Source organism: Conger conger, chromosome 3 (assembly GCF_963514075.1).
Source record: "Conger conger chromosome 3, fConCon1.1, whole genome shotgun sequence".
Taxonomy (NCBI): Eukaryota; Metazoa; Chordata; class Actinopteri; order Anguilliformes; family Congridae; genus Conger; species Conger conger.
Window position 1 is genome coordinate 20,168,886 of NC_083762.1, and position 19,382 is coordinate 20,188,267.

Consider the following 19,382-nt stretch of genomic DNA (forward strand, 5'->3'; position numbering starts at 1 on the left):
AACATTCATGGCATGACTTTATGAAAGATGACACCTAAGTTATGGTTTAGGGTAAACAAAGAGGGAGAGAAAAAAATTTGGGTTGTGTTATGCCAACATGTCTCCATAGCAACAAAGTTTCTTATCAAAAGTCAAATCAAAGGCATGCTATACCATCGTGACAAATTAAGAATAGACACAAGAAAAACAGCACTTGGATGGAGAGAAAGAAAAGATTTATGGAGAATTATGGAGATGTCACATGACAACTGATCTTTTTGTGTGTATGCGGTCATATACTGTTTAAAGCTAAACATAATGCTTTTTCAGCATTATTCCAATATATTTTGTATTTTCAACATGCTGTATTTTTGTAACTTGTATTCTGAAGTCTATATTGATATGTTTATTTCTGGGATATATTGTATACATTCTGATGGATTTTTGCTAATCTCTTCTGTTTGTATGTCAATTGCAAGCTTGTTTTACTTTTTGCTGATAGTTTTCCCATCTTATTGATGCTGCATCACACCTCAATTCCACAGAGAGCCAGAGATGCATGCAGTCCAGTGATGACAAGCCTGCAATTGGTATATCACACAAAAATTGAATATACTTCAAAAATTTTATTTAAAAAAATTTATAATAAAATGAAATACAGTAAAAATATCATCTGAAATGTGCTTTTAAGCATTTATAACATGAGATAATTTAAGATGAAGCTCAACAGAATTGGCAAATTCATTGGCTGATAAGGAAAAATTCAATAAATATTGTTCATATATATAACACGTTTAAAAAAAAGTCATTACATTCATTTACTCCAAAACATCGCTGAATGGCATCACATCATATACAATCAGTGAGCACTTTATTAGGTATTTATAGACTTATTTTTTACTTTTACTTATTTTTTTTAGACTTATCGGTCTTCTTCTGCTGTAGCCTATCCACTTAAAGGTTTGACACATTGTGTGTTCAGAGATGCTCTTCTGCATACCACTGTTGTAATGTGTGGTTATTTGAGTTACTGTCACCTTCCTGCCAGCTTTGACCAGTCTGGCCATTCTCCTCAAAACTGCCCACAGAACTGCTGTTCACTGGATGTTTTTTGTTTTTCGCACCATTCTCTGCAAACTCTAGAGACTGTTGTTTGTGAAAATCCCAGGAGATCAGCTGTTTCTGAGATACTCAAACCCCCCTGTCTGGCACCAAAAATCATTCCACGGTCAAAGTCAAATGATTTTCTCGTTCAGATGGTTGATGTGAACATTAACTGCATGTATCTGCATAATTTTATGCATTGGACTGTTGCCACATTATTGGACTGCTGCCACATGATTCACTGATTAGATAACTGCATGAATAAAAATAATAATGTTGCTAATAAAGTGCTCAGTGAGTATATGTCATAGCATAACATAATGGCAATGCCATTATCATATGTACACAATGAATTGCAGGTATAGTATACAATGTTAAATTCAGTCAAGTTTAAAGTGCAATATACAGAGATAGATTCGTTACATTACATTATTGGCATTTGGCAGACACTCTTATCCAGAGCGACGTACAGGTGATTAGACTAAGCAGGAGACAATCCTCCCCTGGAGCAATGGGTTAAGGGCTGTGCAGATTGTATTGTGGCTACACCGGGATTAGAACCACCGACCTTGCATGTCCCAGCCATTTACCTTAACCACTACGCTACAGGCCGCCCTACATTTATGCCTGTCAGTGCTCCATTAGTCCAAAGTCATTATTGCAGTAATGGTATTTGTTGATTGGATAATATGCTTTAGGTATTGCACAACAATCATGTAAGGGTGATGTACTTGGACTGAGATGCAGGCTATACAGGAATAATATCATAAACAGAGTTGCCTAAATCTGGGAAGAGGTGTAAAGGTCAGGTCTGCTGGTTCTCATCTGCAAAATAAAATGATCATAATTAATCAAACATATTACTTACAGCTACGCACAACTGCATTTTAGGCACATATACAATATATGTAACACACCCAAACATGCTGTATATCCCATGTGTACGTTAGTGCGCATATGTCTTCAATGGCTCCCATTAAATGTTGCATTCATCCACAGCAGATATTTCCAATTGAAAACATGCTTCTAGATGTGTGCAGTGCATGCACGTGAGTACATTCATTTGGTGCAGTGCTTTATTCACAAGCAAATACGTTGTTGTTTACAGTGCAAATAGTCAATGTTTGTTGAAGGATAGTTGTTGCATTTTTGATATTTAATGTGAGCTCTTGTACTCAGGGCCCATATATTCCCATGCATGTGTGTGGAAATGTGTTTTCCTGTAATGTTGGTGTTCAGATGACACAGACTTACAGAAGGGCTGGACAGATTGTGCATGTGGATCTGGGGTTCATGGGAAAAGTATAGTGGAGGGGGATCCGAAGCATGAAAGGATGGATAGGGATTGTAGGTTGGTGATTGCCCCTGATGATAAATGCTTGCACCCCCTTCTGTGTTGTATGGGTTTTGAAAAATCCCTTCAGGAAGAGGAAATAAAATATTATCAACAGTGTCATAACACTGAGCAATCTTAGAACTTGTAACATTTTGGGCCAGTTTCGCAGATACAGACTAAGATGAGTTTTTTTGGACCATTTCCATTCAAAATAGAATTTAGCCTAGGACTAGGCTTAATCTCTGTCTGACACCAGCCCTACGTGTCATTAGAGTTTCAGTGCTATAATAGTTAATAGGGGAAAGCAGGGTAAGTTTTCATGCTGCTCATTTCTCCAAAACAAGAGGGACACAAATCAAATAGCCATTTTCTGTCACTTCATGATCTGAGGTCAACTTCTTGTTTACACGTGTTCAAAGTTACACAAATGTTCTTATGCTTCACCTTCAAAAGTAAATAAAATAATGGCACATCACAATTTATGTCATAAAAATTTTTTAGGTATGAATGTTCAAACTTATATTTTGTACTGAGTAATAATAAAGTGTCTTTTCATACTAGCTCACATACTTTAGCTGCAGTCCTGCATATGTCAAGCTAACCTTGAGATATAGCCAATATTAGCACGCATGCCAGTTTAGGGCAAGTTGTCACATGCAATACATTTGCCCCACTATAAATTGACACATATAACTTGCTTCAAAGTCAATGCGATATTGTGTAATCCACAACTATGTTTCTTGTAATAATACTAATGTCAACGGATTATGATGTAGTTTAGAGCAGCAGATATATCCCCTGGACTGCACAAGACGGGTTTTTAGCAGTCTGACTATAAAATTGATGCTTATACTCAAGACCAGGCAATTTGTGTTTGGCAGAACTGTGAACATGTTGTTCATCACAGAGATTATTGACCGGGGATTGGGGTTGAAGGGGGATGGTCTGCAGTCAAGGGGATTTTTGACAGTCACGGAGGTTCACTCCTGACTTTCACGGGGGCACGAGCAATAATATTTGGGGGCCAATGCCACCCCCCCTCCCCTCCCTGTTGTCCTATGTTTTGAATTTTAAATGAAAAAAAACAAAACAAAACATTTTTTATATAGTTATTTGTTAAACAAATCCAATCTGACAATTTACAATACCCCACATAGTGTGACATCTTAACCACTGATGGGGCAAGTTGTCACAAGTGCATACCCTCTACTTAACTGTCTATAACTTTGTACCACAATATGATATGAAGATGTAACAAATACAAGATATGTGCCTGAGACATTCTTCCATATGACATTTATTCCATTGTAATGTTTTGTGCCCAGTAAAGGTAAGAGAGAATGAAAAGTGTGACAATATACCTCACTCTCCCCTCTACATTCTGCTCTCAGCTCATCATTACCTGGATAAACATCTGTGTTCTTGTCAGAGCTGGGCCACTGAAAGTCATCTTCCAGCCACTGGTTTATATTTTCCCCCTTATTGTCTCTATTCCTGGACAGGGAAACAAATGGACGGAACACATGGCATGAGAAATGCATTGTTATGCATTTAAGCATTATTGCATTACCCGATTCCCTCTCTTACTCAAAGCATGTGCCTTCTCTATGGAGTTAGATGAGGGCCAAAAAAAATTGAAAAAGTGTCAATTTGTAGAATTTGACCCAAATATTGCATAATCCTTTTGAATTTTGTTTGAGCAAATATCTTATTTCCTGTTTTTTCCTTCCTTATTTTCATGTCCTTTCACTTGGTATTCCTTGAATGATAGTTTGTCATCTGAAGCACAGCAAATTGGAAATGGGCTACAGACTTTGTGCTTTGCTCCTTACAGTCTTATGATGACAACTTGAAGTATGTTTTCATCATATGTAATTATGGTTATGCTTATGTTACACAAATTTGTGGTTTTCTGGTTCTTTTTGATTCACCCAATCTCTGCAATTCTTAAACCGTGAGCCTTGAGTTATTTATGGCCTCCCTCACTGTCCGTGGGGATAACGTGCACTTGGCAAGTTTGCAACCATTCCGTATGTTGTACTTTTTGATATGGAATATTGTACCATTCCATATGTTGTACAAGTGTTGTAGTTTTTTTACCAGACATGTGACGGTCAATTATCATCTGTCTATTTTGAATGGACAGGGATTTTGCATTTTTTATACTCTAGTGTAACCGAAGTGATGGAATGACACAATATATTTCCTTTAGTTTGAGATAGACTAAATTAACTGAAGTTTTATTGACTGTTTTACATTGTTTGATTTTATTTACATTAATTGTTTGGGGTGCCAATACTTTTGACACCTGTAGTTTTCAGAAATAGATTACTTAATAAAAAACCATGAAAGTAAATGTATTGAAATAATCTTATATTTTTAACATAATTTATACATAGATTATTATCTGTGTTGCTTATTATATGGATAATTTTTTCTTCATGTGTGCCATGGCAAGTTTAAGCACAGTTTTGTCTTTGTATTACTTTTATGTCTCTGCTTATAACACCTTTGATTTTAGCTTTAGATTACCTTACCCAACGAAATGTACACGTTTTACATTACGCTTAAAAAATAATTCATCGTACAGGGAAAGGCCAAAACATACTACTACTACTACTAATACTAGTAGTAGTATTAGTAGTAATACTAACATGAATAATATCTTGTTTATAATGACTTCATTAATCATATTATCTCATTATTGTTAGGTTTGTGCAGCCACCATCGTGGCAGTATCACTCTCACCTCCTTTCCTTCTTCTTGTACACAAGGAGATATGCAGAGAGAACCCCGATAGCCACCAACACAGCTGTAGCCAACACGCTTGTCCCTGCATAGAGCCCGACTTTGTTTATGGGGATACCACAGTCACTACCCAGGTACCATGTGGTAGCAGTGTGCAGGCAGCTGGAACAAAGAAATTTCAGTTTGTTCTTAGACTTGTTTTCAAGACCCATTTGACAAGCACATGTAAAATCTGTATTTCTGTTACGGAGAGTATAAAACATTTGATTAATCATGGCAGTTATATATTTTTGTTCATTGCATATTACTATTAAGAAAGTACCATAGGTACCATGTGACATAGGTACAATGGATTGATACAATGGGTTAATGCACTGAAACAATATTACCTGAACATTTATGTGATTAGACCGTCAACAACATATTATTTTGCACACATAAACTCCTTGTGGCCTTCCTGTCAAATCATATAATTTGCATAGCAATATAATGCCTGATTTTTTGCTCAGAATACTTGAAACAATGAGATGGATTGGCTAGAACCGCTTAAGTACTGTATAAACATATTGGGAATGCTGGTGCTGAAATGGTAATAACTTTTTAACTTTCATCAATAGGAATCCTTTATTCATTGTAATTGTATACTTGAATTAGCATAGCTTTATGAAAAAATAATGAGTAATACTATTACTAATGGTAATAAGGGTCTCATAATAACTTATTTTATAAATCATCATTAGGAACCTCTTTGCCAGCTTTTGCAAAATTTGATTTTATTCATTTTACTGTATATCTAACATTGTTAATTTAATTTTTTTCACATTGTTTTCTTTAGGAATAGTTCTTAGACATGCCCACTTGATACAGTGCAGTGAAAGTATTTGCCCCCTTCCTGATTTCCTCTATTAATGCATATTTCTCACACTGAATGCTTTCAGATCTTCAGACAAAATGTAATATTAGACAAAGGGAACCTGGGTAAACACAAAACACATTTTTTATTATTAGTGTTTCATTGAGTTCATGTGAAAAAGTAATTAACCCTTTAAATTTAATAACTAGTTTTGGCACCTTTAACAGCAATCATTGTAAGCAAACATTTCCTTTCTTCTGCTTTAATAGTTTTTTTTTGTTGCTCTTTTCTAATTCTGCCACAGCATTTCTATTTGAGTCATGTCAGGACTTTGATTAGATTAGATTATTTTGAGTCAATTAGATGTGGACTAGCTTTTGTGTTTTGGATTATTGTCTTGTTACATAACCCAATTACACTTCAGCTTCACCTCATGGACAGACTTTCTCCTTAATAGATTTCTGTTACAGAGCAGAATGCTGTATTTGCTCATCTGTCCATAGAGCATTTTACCAAAAGGCTTGGGGGTCATCCAGGTGCTTTTTTGCAATTGTGAGATGAGCATTGATATTTCTCTTTGTTAGCAGTGGTTTCTACCTTGCTACTAACTCATGAATTCCATCTTTGTCCTGTCTCTCTCTTATTGTAGAATCATGAAAACGGATTTTGGAGAAACACAATGAGAGTATTAAATATGACCGTTCTTTAGTTTCAGAGAAGTAAGTGTTTTAAATGTATGGTCCTATTTTTCTTATATTACATTTTGTCTGAAGATCAGAAACCATTCTGTGTGAAAAAAAAAACATGGCATTTTCCTGCGGTTTTATGAACTATTATTGCTACCCAATTCTATTTTATGCTCAACTTTTACATCTGTGATGACAAACTTGATATTATTATTGTAACTGTGATTTCATACCCATTTGGATTATTACTTACTGGCATTCAGGTCCATCAACAGGCAGCATGCAGGTTCCTTTGTTTTTACAGATTGTAGGATCAGTGTGGTCAGGATTGCAGACAGACACACAGGTCACTGTGCCACCTGTATTACTAACTTCATAGTACTGTAAGAAATCCTTGGGGATTAAATCTTCACATATACCTGTTTAATGGTGAAGAAGTTGAGAGGAAAGAAAGTTAGAACATATATATAGCCCACTATGTACAGGTATATCCTTTATATCTTCACTAAGGAAGCAATTAAACACACCTAACTAATCTGAAACATATGTGAATCCATTTGTTCCAAACCTTATGGTGAAGTACCCATTAATAAAAGCAGAAAATCTGCAGATTAACCACATTTGAATTGATTGCATATCTGTGGAGTAAAGCGCCAAATCAAGAAGAAAAATAAAAAAAATAAGTATGTCCCAAATATTATGGAGCTCACTGTATATAGCAAAAATAACTAATTTCACTCTACCATTACCATTCTGTAACCATTCAGTGTGACAAAATGTCACAATTATAGCCAATGCTAAATACTGTTACAAACAAAATATAATAGAAGTATATTCCCATTCATGTGTCAACTGTGACTCATATCTTCAAAATAAACTGAATTTTCATGACATTTATTTTTCTGATATCACAATTAAAGTATGCAACATTCCTACATTTTCTGAGTATAGAAGAGGTCGGTATAGTTAGGTATGCCACTCCCCTCCCCAACCTCCCAGTAAATATATGGCCCCATTGCTCTGCCATTCAAACAATGTCACTTCCCAACTCCTGGTATACATACCTGTTGTATCAATGTCAGTTGTTGTTGTGTTTACAGATGTGATTATAAACCCAGGACAATCTGGAACAAACATATACACGTTAAATATTAAATGGTTCTCACATAGACATAGGTGTGCAGTAGTGTAACATAGCATATATCGTAAGCACAGTTCACCAACAGTTGATTGGTTTAATATCTGGTCCTTAATTGTAAAATAATTCTGCATACTGAGGTTAAAGAACTATAACATCTTCACCACTTCAGATGAAGCAGGACCCGGTTTATTTCCTGGTTGCTCAGTTTACATATTTAGAGTCTAGAGTCGGAGACTGGATGGGAGTTATGGGAACGATAATATTTTGAAACTTGAAACTTGTCTTTGAAACTTGGTACTATTGAATTTTATTCTATCATCTTTTAAAAAATCATAGTTTTAAATTTAATGGACCCATATTGTACACGTTTGCAGTGTTTCATTTTAGGTCCTGATATCCATAAGCAGATATTTGTGTGGTTTTAAGTACCATAAACAATCTCTATCCATTTTTTTTAAATAATGTCATTAATGTGGGATGATGAATAATTTAAAAACCTGTTAAATATAACCTTAATAACCCTAATGATTTAGGTTTTGGCACCTAAACCTGCTCATGCTTTCTTGCTTTCCTGCACCATTTCACAGCCTCACATCCTAGTGTAATAGCCTTGTTATGGATATAATCTGTGTGTATTCAGGATTTATATTTTGGTTCTAGCTTCATATAGTTATATGGCATTTGTGTTTTAGTGACCTTACCCATATACGCACTGGTCTGGGGATATTCTTATCCTGGTCTGGCACTATTACTCATTTAAATCAAGTGAATGCTCCAAGGTTCTGTTACATTGTAGGTCACTCTGAATAAGAGCACTTGCTAAATTAATGCTTAAAATTAATTCCTGCTGGTGCAATTACCTGGACTGGTTTCATTGGATTGACAGTTCTGTGCTTCCTCCAGGGTACTTTCCAGCTGACCAATGACTTGGTCGTACGCTACGTTTCCAGACTGGTCGTTTGGAACCTCCAGTAAGACAGAATGATCAACCTTTACGCTGATTGGGACAAAGATGAGATGGGAGAAAGAGTGTGGTTAAAGAGAGGCCTTGTTCCTGGGGATGAGAGCTATGCTGGGGTTGGAGTTTAAAGAACTCCACTTTAATAGTTGTGGTTGTGCAAGGAATTTTCTGACTCTGACATGTGGTCAGCAGGCACTGGTCTTGATTAATTAAGCATGCACAAAAAAATATTTTAAAAGTGATTCAATGTGTGCTTGGGCATTCAAGAAAATGAATCAACCTGCTTTCGACAAGTTCATTGCTTGTAAAATGTATCTAATGCTGTGTGACATTGTAATTATATTACATAAAGATAATATAGAAAATATCATTTTCTGAATATGCATTTTTCATATCTCTGATGAATAGCTTTGTTTACCATTTGACCAATTTGGTAATGATTGAACCAAATAGAAAACAAATATCTCATTTGAATGGCAAACATGAAACTTGTATGTACATTGCATTTTAGGACCATGTCAAATATGATAAACAGACATGTGAGTCATTCCTGAAAATAATCTTTTACAGTAAACTTTTATGGTCCAGGTAGTCCAAGACTAAAAGTGAAGACATTTTTATAATTAATCAATGATTGTAATTCAATCATTTTGATTCAATGGCAGTCTCAGTAAATAAAAAAGATTTCATTATTCCAACATATGGGCTTGCAATAGATTCATCAACAAATCAGAGAGGAATTATTGATCATTTTATGCCTGCACTTCTTTTTTAATCTGATCACATATTTTTTATGATTACCCAAACGTTTCTTCCCGGATATTGTTGTTGGGCAATGCCATCTGAAAAACAAATGGTCTGTTAGTACATATTTAAACCAGTGTGTAAATAAATTGGCATAGATCATGTTACTTGATGTCATTCTAAGCAGGACTCAGTCACTCTGCTAATATTGATATTGTATTTTCCATTCAAACACACGCACACACACACATTCTTCTATTGTAATGTGTTGGGCTGTGGTTGCAGTGAAGGCCTGGAAAGACATTTCCAAAGAAGATACCAAATATTAAAGATGCAAAATGGTGGTTAATGTTTTAAGGGTTATGCAACCAAGTATTAAACTCTATTGCTTTTATTTACTTTATGTTTGTCCGTTAACATAATTTTGCACAGCCAAAAACAGGGGGACTCAAACAAAAAAAAGTTGAAACTCCCTTCTGAAATTTCTGCCCTTCTTTTCATTCAAATACACATCTTACCAGATCAGATCTCTGGTTTTTCTTCAAATCACTTCTGATTTGACTTCTCCTAATCGCACTGCCTTGGCTTTATTATGAAACACAGAAAAGAGAAATATGAAGGGGGGGTATGCACACAAAATATGGGCAACGATATTGTTCTACAGTTGTCTGGTGATTTGAAATTTTCAATATCAAAATATCAGGTATATGCCATTAATAAATGGATGTAGATCTATTTGATGGTTTCATTAATGCTCTCTTTGTAAAGTAGTTTTAATTTTAAATAATATCTTGGGTTGACTTACTACCCAGTTTCAACATTTCTTATAATTGAATTGATGCTGTTGATGCTAATTTTTCAGAAATATTATTTTTGTGGCTTGATGTGAATGTGTATAATATCAGATACCTGAGAGTTATGTTCGTCACTTCTTTAAAATTTATTATTTTACGTTTGTAAAATGTATCCATCTGAAAGAACAGAAATATAATTGAAGACACAATGCATTTCTACATGCTCATTCACTTTTAAACTCAGCTTACATTGACACCTTTACAAGCTGTTAATGAGCAGTCTATATTGACAGGCTAGAAAATGCTGTGAACAACAGTGAGCAGTGTGGCATAATATTCGTATTGGTTGATGAAGACTGTAAGAATACTGCAGCTTAGTAAATTATGTAGACAGAATTTCCTGTGAAGAAATAAAACAGAAATCTAAGCAGTTCTAGCCAGACATGAGTTTCCGGCTGAATGTATAGGCCTAGTAGAATGCCGGGACAACTCATAAAATATTTTTTTATACATACCTTTTTCTTGAAGTCATTTGAGAATTCTTCATACTCTTTTGAATCTTTTTCTTCATAGGCCGCAACGAAAGGTTCTGACACATCCATCTCAATATCAGCAGATCTGGTCAGTATTTCTGAAACAAATCAGGAGTACATGAGTGCGAAGTTTTAATAGATTTCAGAAAAAAAAGAACACAGACTCAACACGTACTGTTTAGACAAGTGATTATAGGTAAGCAAAATAATATGTATGAATTAATTAAAATGAATATGTAATTTAGACCTTTGAATTAGAAGGAACCTAATCAAATAATAAACAGATCATTTAGAAAATTGGGACAGTGCGCATAATATGTTTTATAATTATTTTGCTGATGCTATGAATGGCAACTACAAACCTGGGGGCTTAACTACTGTTTCAAAAGTTCTGCAAGTTGGACCAGAGAAACCCGGAGGGCAGATACAATCATTTCCATTTGGATTTGGCACTCCTCCGTTATCACAATTTATTGGTGGAGGAATTTTGACTGTTGTCATATCAGGTCTAGGTGTTGTGATTAGAGGATTCATTGTTGTGATTTCAGGTTTGCCTGTTGTGATGTCCGGGCTGAACGTTGTGACTTGGTCAGCTGTTGTTACTTTGGGATCTGCTGTTGTGAGTTCAGGACTAGTTGCTGTGCTTGCAATATCAGCTGTCGTGACTTGAGCTGTGGTGAACTGAGAGGCCCGTGTTGTGTCTTTGGCTGTTGTGAATTGAGAATCCATTGTTGTGTCTTCAGCTGTAGTGAATTGGGAGACCACTGTTGTGTCTTCAGCTGTTGTGAATTGAGAGTCCACTGTTGTGTCTTCAGCTGTTGTGAATTGAGAATCCACTGTTGTGTCTCCAGCTGTTGTGAACTGGGAGTCCACTGTTGTATCTTCAGCTGTTGTCAATTGAGAATCCACTGTTGTGTCTTCAGCTGTTGTGAACTGGGAGTCCACTGTTGTATCTTCAGCTGTTGTCAATTGAGAATCCACTGTTGTGTCTTCAGCTGTTGTGAATTGGGAGTCCACTGTTGTGTATTTGGCTGTTGTGAACTGAGAGTCCACTGTTGTGTCTTCAGCTGTTGTGAATTGAGAGTCCACTGTTGTGTCTTCAGCTGTTGTGAATTGGGAGTCCACTGTTGTGTCTTCTGCCGTTGTGAATTGAGAGTCCACTGTTGTGTCTTCAGCTGTTGCAGCAGTTGTGAATTGGGAGTCCACTGTTGTGTCTTCAGCTGTTGTGAATTGGGAGTCTACTGTTGTGTCTTCAGCTGTTGTGAATTGAGAGTCCATTGTTGTGACTTCAGCTGTTGCAGCTGTTGTGAATTGGGAGTCCACTGTTGTATCTTCAGCTGTTGTGAATTGGGATTCCACTGTTGTATCTTCAGCTGTTGTGAACTGAGAGTCCACTGTTGTGTCTTCAGCTGTTGTGAATTGAGAGTCCACTGTTGTGTCTTTGGTTGTTATGAATTGAGAATCCATTGTTGTGTCTTCAGCTGTAGTGAATTGGGAGACCACTGTTGTGTCTTCAGATGTTGTGAATTGAGAGTCCAATGTTGTGTCTTCAGCTGTTGTGAATTGAGAATCCACTGTTGTGTCTCCAGCTGTTGTGAACTGGGAGTCCACTGTTGTATCTTCAGCTGTTGTCAATTGAGAATCCACTGTTGTGTCTTCAGCTGTTGTGAATTGGGAGTCCACTGTTGTATCTTCAGCTGTTGTGAACTGAGAGTCCACTGTTGTGTCTTCAGCTGTTGTGAATTGGGAGTCAATTGTTGTGTCTTTGGCTGTTGTGAATTGAGAGTCCACTGTTGTATCTTCAGCTGTTGTGAATTGAGAGTCCACTGTTGTGTCTTTGGCTGTTGTGAACTGAGAGTCCACTGTTATGTCTTCAGCTGTTGTGAATTGGGAGTCCACTGTTATGTCTTCTGCCGTTGTGAATTGAGAGTCCACTGTTGTGTCTTCAGCTGTTGCAGCTGTTGTGAATTGGGAGTCCACTGTTGTATCTTCAGCTGTTGTGAATTGGGATTCCACTGTTGTATCTTCAGCTGTTGTGAACTGAGAGTCCACAGTTGTATCTTCAGCTGTGGTGAACTGAGAGTCCACTGTTGTGTCTTCAGGTGTTGTGAATTGAGAGTCCACTGTTGTGTCTTTGGCTGTTGTGAATTGAGAATCCATTGTTGTGTCTTCAGCTGTTGTGAACTGAGAGTCCACTGTTGTGTCTTCAGCTGTTGTGAATTGGGAGTCTACTGTTGTGTCTTCGGCTGTTGTGAATTGAAAGTCCACTGTTGTATCTTCAGCTGTTGTGAATTGGAAGTCCACTGTTGTATCTTCAGGTGTTGTGAACTGAGAGTCCACTGTTGAATCTTCAGCTGTTGTGAACTGAGAGTCCATTGTTGTATCTTCAGCTGTTGTGAATTGGGAGTCTACTGATATGTCTTCAGATGTTGTGAATTGGGAGTCTACTGTTGTGTCTTCGGCTGTTGTGAATTGAGAGTGCACTGTTGTGTCTTCAGCTGTTGTGAACTGGGAGTCCACTGTTGTATCTTCAGCTGTTGTGAATTGAGAGTCCACTGTGGTGTAATCAGCTGTTGCAGCTGTTGTGAATTGGGAGTCCACTGTTATGTCTTCAGGTGTTGTGAACTGGGATTCCACTGTTGTATCTTCAGCTGTTGTGAATTGAGAGTCCACTGTTGTGTCTTCAGCCGGTGTGAATTGAGAGTCCACTGTTGTATCTTCAGGTGTTGTGAACTGGGATTCCACTGTTGTATCTTCAGGTGTTGTGAACTGGGATTCCACTGTTGTATCTTCAGCTGTTGTGAATTGGGAGTCCACTGTTGTATCTTCAGCTGTTGTGAACTGAGAGTCCACTGTTGTGTCTACAGCTGTTGTGAATTGAGAGTCCACTGTTGTATCTTCAGCTGTTGTGAACTGAGAGTCCATTGTTGTATCTTCAGCTGTTGTGAACTGAGAGTCCGATGTTGTATCTTCAGCTGTTGTGAACTGAGAGTCCACTGTTGTGTCTTCAGCTGTTGTGAACTGGGTTTCCACTGTTGTATCTTCAGCTGTTGTGAATTGGGAGTCCACTGTTGTACCTTCAGCTGTTGTGAACTGAGAGTCCACTGTTGTGTCTTCAGCTGTGGTGAACTGGGAGTCCACTGTTATGTCTTCAGCTGTTGCAGCTGTTGTGAATTGGGAGTCCAATGTTGTATCTTCAGCTGTTGTGAACTGAGAGTCCACTGTTGTGTCTTCAGCTGTTGTGAACTGGGATTCCACTGTTGTATCTTCAGCTGTTGTGAATTGGGAGTCCACTGTTGTATCTTCAGCTGTTGTGAACTGAGAGTCCACTGTTGTGTCTTCAGCTGTTGTGAACTGGGATTCCACTGTTGTATCTTCAGCTGTTGTGAATTGGGAGTCCACTGTTGTATCTTCAGCTGTTGTGAACTGAGAGTCCACTGTTGTGTCTTCAGCTGTTGTGAATTGGGAGTCCACTGTTGTATCTTCAGCTGTTGTAAACTGAGAGTCCACTGTTGTATCTTCAGCTGTTGTGAATTGGGAGTACACTGTTGTGTCTTCAGCTGTTGCAGCTGTTGTAAATTGGGAGTCCACTGTTGTGTCTTCAGCTGTTGTGAACTGAGAGTCCACTGTTGTGTCTTCAGCTGTTGTGAACTGAGAGTCCACTGTTGTATCTTCTGCTGTTGTGAATTGCGAGTCCACTGTTGTGTCTTCAGCTGTTGTGAATTGAGAGTCCACTGTTGTGTCTTCAGCTGTTGTAAATTGGGAGTCCACTGTTGTGTCTTCAGCTGTTGTGAATTGAGAGTCCACTGTTGTATCTTCAGCTGTTGTAAACTGAGAGTCCACTGTTGTGTCTTCAGCTGTTGCAGCTGTTGTAAATTGGGAGTCCACTGTTGTGTCTTCAGCTGTTGTGAACTGAGAGTCCACTGTTGTGTCTTCAGCTGTTGTGAACTGAGAGTCCACTGTTGTATCTTCTGCTGTTGTGAATTGCGAGTCCACTGTTCTGTCTTCAGCTGTTGTGAATTGAGAGTCCACTGTTGTGTCTTCAGCTGTTGTAAATTGGGAGTCCACTGTTGTGTCTTCAGCTGTTGTGAATTGAGAGTCCACTGTTGTATATTCAGCTGTTGTAAACTGAGAGTCCACTGTTGTATCTTCAGCTGTTGTGAATTGGGAGTACACTGGTGTGTCTTCAGCTGTTGCAGCTGTTGTAAATTGGGAGTCCACTGTTGTGTCTTTAGCTGTTGTGAATTGGGAGTCCACTGTCGTATCTTCAGCTGTTGTGAATTGAGAGTCCACTGTTGTGTCTTCAGCTGTTGCAGTTGTTGTGAACTGGGAGTCCACTGTTGTGTCTTCGGCTGTTGCAGCTGTTGTGAATTGAGAGTCCACTGTTGTGTATCCAGCTGTTGTGAACTGGGAGACCACTGTTGTGTCTTCAGCTGTTGTAAACTGAGAGTCCACTGTTGTATCTTCAGCTGTTGTGAATTGGGAGTACACTGGTGTGTCTTCAGCTGTTGCAGCTGTTGTAAATTGGGAGTCCACTGTTGTGTCTTCAGCTGTTGTGAACTGAGAGTCCACTGTTGTGTCTTCAGCTGTTGTGAATTGGGGGTCCACTGTTGTGTCTTCTGCTATTGTGAATTGAGAATCCATTGTTGTGTCTTCAGCTGTTGTGAATTGAGAGTCCACTGTTGTGTCTTCAGCTGTTGTGAATTGAGAGTCCACTGTTGTGTCTTCAGCTGTTGTGAATTGGGAGTCCATTGTTGTGTCTTCAGCTGTTGCAGCTGTTGTGAACTGGGAGTCCACTGTTGTGTCTTCAGCTGTTGTGAACTGAGAGTCCACTGTTGTGTATCCAGCTGTTGTGAACTGGGAGACCACTGTTGTGTCTTCAGCTGTTGTAAACTGAGAGTCCACTGTTGTATCTTCAGCTGTTGTGAATTGGGAGTACACTGGTGTGTCTTTAGCTGTTGTGAATTGGGAGTCCACTGTCGTATCTTCAGCTGTTGTGAATTGAGAGTCCACTGTTGTGTCTTCAGCTGTTGCAGCTGTTGTGAACTTGGAGTCCACTGTTGTGTCTTCAGCTGTTGCAGCTGTTGTGAACTGAGAGTCCACTGTTGTGTCTTCAGCTGTTGTGAACTGAGAGTCCACTGTTGTGTCTTCAGCTGTTGTGAATTGAGAGTCCACTGTTGTGTCTTCAGCTGTTGTGAATTGAGAGTCCACTGTTGTGTCTTCAGCTGTTGTGAATTGGGAGTCCATTGTTGTGTCTTCAGCTGTTGCAGCTGTTGTGAACTGGGAGTCCACTGTTGTGTCTTCAGCTGTTGTGAACTGAGAGTCCACTGTTGTGTATCCAGCTGTTGTGAATTGGGAGTCCACTGTTGCATCTTCAGCTGTTGTGAATTGAGAGTCCACTGTTGTATCTTCAGCTGTTGTGAATTGAGAGTCCACTGTTGTGTCTTCAGCTGTTGGGAATTGAGAGTCCACTGTTGTATCTTCAGCTGTTGTGAATTGCGAGTCCACTGTTGTGTATTCAGCTGTTGTGAACTGAGAGTCCGCTGTTGTGTCTTCAGCTGTTGTGAATTGAGAGTCCACTGTTATATCTTCAGCTGTTGTAAATTGGGAGTCCACTGTTGTGTCTTCAGCTGTTGTGAATTGAGAGTCCACTGTTGTATCTTCAGGTGTTGTGAACTGAGAGTCCACTGTTGTATCTTCAGGTGTTGTGAACTGAGAGTCCACTGTTGTGTCTTCAGCTGTTGCAGCTGTTGTGAACTGGGAGTCCACTGTTGTGTCTTCTGCTGTTGTGAATTGAGAATCCATTGTTGTGTCTTCAGCTGTTGTGAATTGAGAGTCCACTGTTGTGTCTTCAGCTGTTGTGAATTGGGATTCCACTGTTGTATCTTCAGCTGTTGTGAATTGGGAGCCCACTGTTGTATCTTCAGCTGTTGTGAATTGAGAGTCCACTGTTGTGTCTTCAGCTGTTGCAGCTGTTGTGAATTGGGAGTCCACTGTTGTGTCTTCAGCTGTTGCAGCTGTTGTGAACTGGGAGTCCACTGTTGTGTCTTCAGCTGTTGTGAATTGGGATTCCACTGTTGTATCTTCAGCTGTTGTAAATTGGGAGTCCACTGTTGTATCTTCAGCTGTTGTGAATTGAGAGTCCACTGTTGTGTCTTCAGCTGTTGCAGCTGTTGTGAACTGGGAGTCCACTGTTGTGTCTTCAGCTGTTGCAGCTGTTGTGAACTGGGAGTCCACTGTTGAGTCGTCTGCTGTTGTGAATTGAACATCCATTGTTGTGTCTTCACCTGTTGTGAATTGAGAGTCCACTGTTGTGTCTTCAGCTGTTGTGAACTGAGAGTCCACTGTTGTGTCTTCAGCTGTTGTGAATTGGGGGTCCACTGTTGTGTCTTCTGCTATTGTGAATTGAGAATCCATTGTTGTGTCTTCAGCTGTTGTGAATTGAGAGTCCACTGTTGTGTCTTCAGCTGTTGTCAATTGAGAGTCCACTGTTGTGTCTTCAGCTGTTGTGAATTGGGAGTCCATTGTTGTGTCTTCAGCTGTTGCAGCTGTTGTGAACTGGGAGTCCACTGTTGTGTCTTCAGCTGTTGTGAACTGAGAGTCCACTGTTGTGTATCCAGCTGTTGTGAACTGGGAGTCCACTGTTGTATCTTCAGCTGTTGTGAATTGGGAGTCCACTGTTGTATCTTCAGCTGTTGTGAATTGAGAGTCCATTGTTGTATCTTCAGCTTTTGTGAACTGAGAGTCCATTGTCGTATCTTCAGCTGTTGTGAACTGGGAGTCCACTGTTGTGTCTTCTGCTGTTGTGAATTGAGAGTCCACTGTTGTGTCTTCAGGTGTTGTCAGCTGAGAGTCCACTGTTGTGTCTTCAGCTGGTGCAGCTGTTGTGAACTGGGAGTCCACTGTTCTGTCTTCAGCTGTTGCAGCTGTTGTGACCTGGGAGTCCACTGTTGTGTCTTCAGCTGTTGTGAACTGGGAGTCCACTGTTGTGTCTTCTGCTGTTGTGAATTGCGACTCCATTGTTGTGTCTTCAGCTGTTGTGAATTGAGAGTCCACTGTTGTGTATTCGGCTGTTGTGAATTGAGTGTCCGTTGTTGTGTCTTTAGCTTTTTGTGTGTTGACTGTCGTGTCTTCGGCATTGACCTTTGTCATCTGATGGTTACCTGTTTGGTACAAAATAGCTTTAATTAACATCTCACTGATCAATAGAATTTCCAATTTTTTTTCATATGCATTTCACTTGACAAAGGTACATTGCTTTGTTGGGTAATGGTATGATGTTTTAAAACAGAAAATCTGGCAGACTTTTGCAACCAAGTTTCTGCCTGTTGACGTCTTTAAATTCAGACTTTGAACTTTGTAGTTTGGAATATATTTCATATAAAATAGGGGCATGCAAACCCACTTTTGGTGAGCAACAGACTGTTAACCATGAAAAAGGCACAGTCTTTTGCAGACATTGTTCACATTTTAATGAAATGAAAAAGACAATTTTTGTTACTAGGGTGCCTTTGCCAACAACAACAACAACAATATCAATAATAACTAGAAAAAATTCCAGGGAAATTTTAAGTGTGCTGCTGCTGGTGCCCATCCCTCACACAAACACAGATGTAACCCACAATTTGGTCCTCACAAAAATGGAGAACCTCATCTATACACTTGTGTGTGTGTGTGTGTGTGTGTGTGTGTGTATTTGCCCTTATGATAAGTTCATAGGCCACACACACACACACACACACACACACACACACACACACAGATCTAAAACAAAATTTGGTCCTCACAAAAATAGACTTCCTCATCTATACACATGTTCTGGGCAGTTGCTTGGGTGTTCTGGGTGGTTGCTAAGGTGTTCTGGGCGGTTGCTAGGGTGGTCTGGGCAGTATAAGGGTACAATTCCCAAGGTGGCGTTGTCTGGCTAAGTATGGGTTGCTCAACCACACCCACCCTCCTGTTACAGTTAGCACAACCATTAAGACATGGACATAGAAATAAAACAGGTAAAAACCTCGGTATTTTCATATAATGTGGACAGGATGGAGTCAGTCAGCTAGCTAGTTAGTTAGTCAGTCAGCTAACAAGCTAGTTAGTTAGCCAGTCAGCTAACTAGTTAGCCAGTCAGCTAGTTAGTTCGTTAGTTAGTCAGTCAGCTAACTAGTTAGCCAGTCAGCTAGCTAGCTAGTTAGTCAGTCAGTAAGTCAGCTAACTAGTTAGTTAGTTAGATAGTTAGCCAGTCAGCTAGCTAGTTAGTTAGTCAGCCAGTCAGCTAACTAGTTAGTTAGTTAGCCAGTCAGCTAACTAGTTAGTTAGTCAGTCAGCTAACTAGCTAGTTAGTTAGTTAGCCAGTCAGCTAATTAGTTAGCCAGTCAGCTAGTCAGTTAGTTAGCCAGTCAGCTAACTAGTTAGCCAGCTAGCTAGCTAGTTAGTCTGTCAGTAAGTCAGCTAACTAGCTAGTTAGTTAGTTAGCCAGTCAGCGGCAGTTTGTGTGTACAACTTT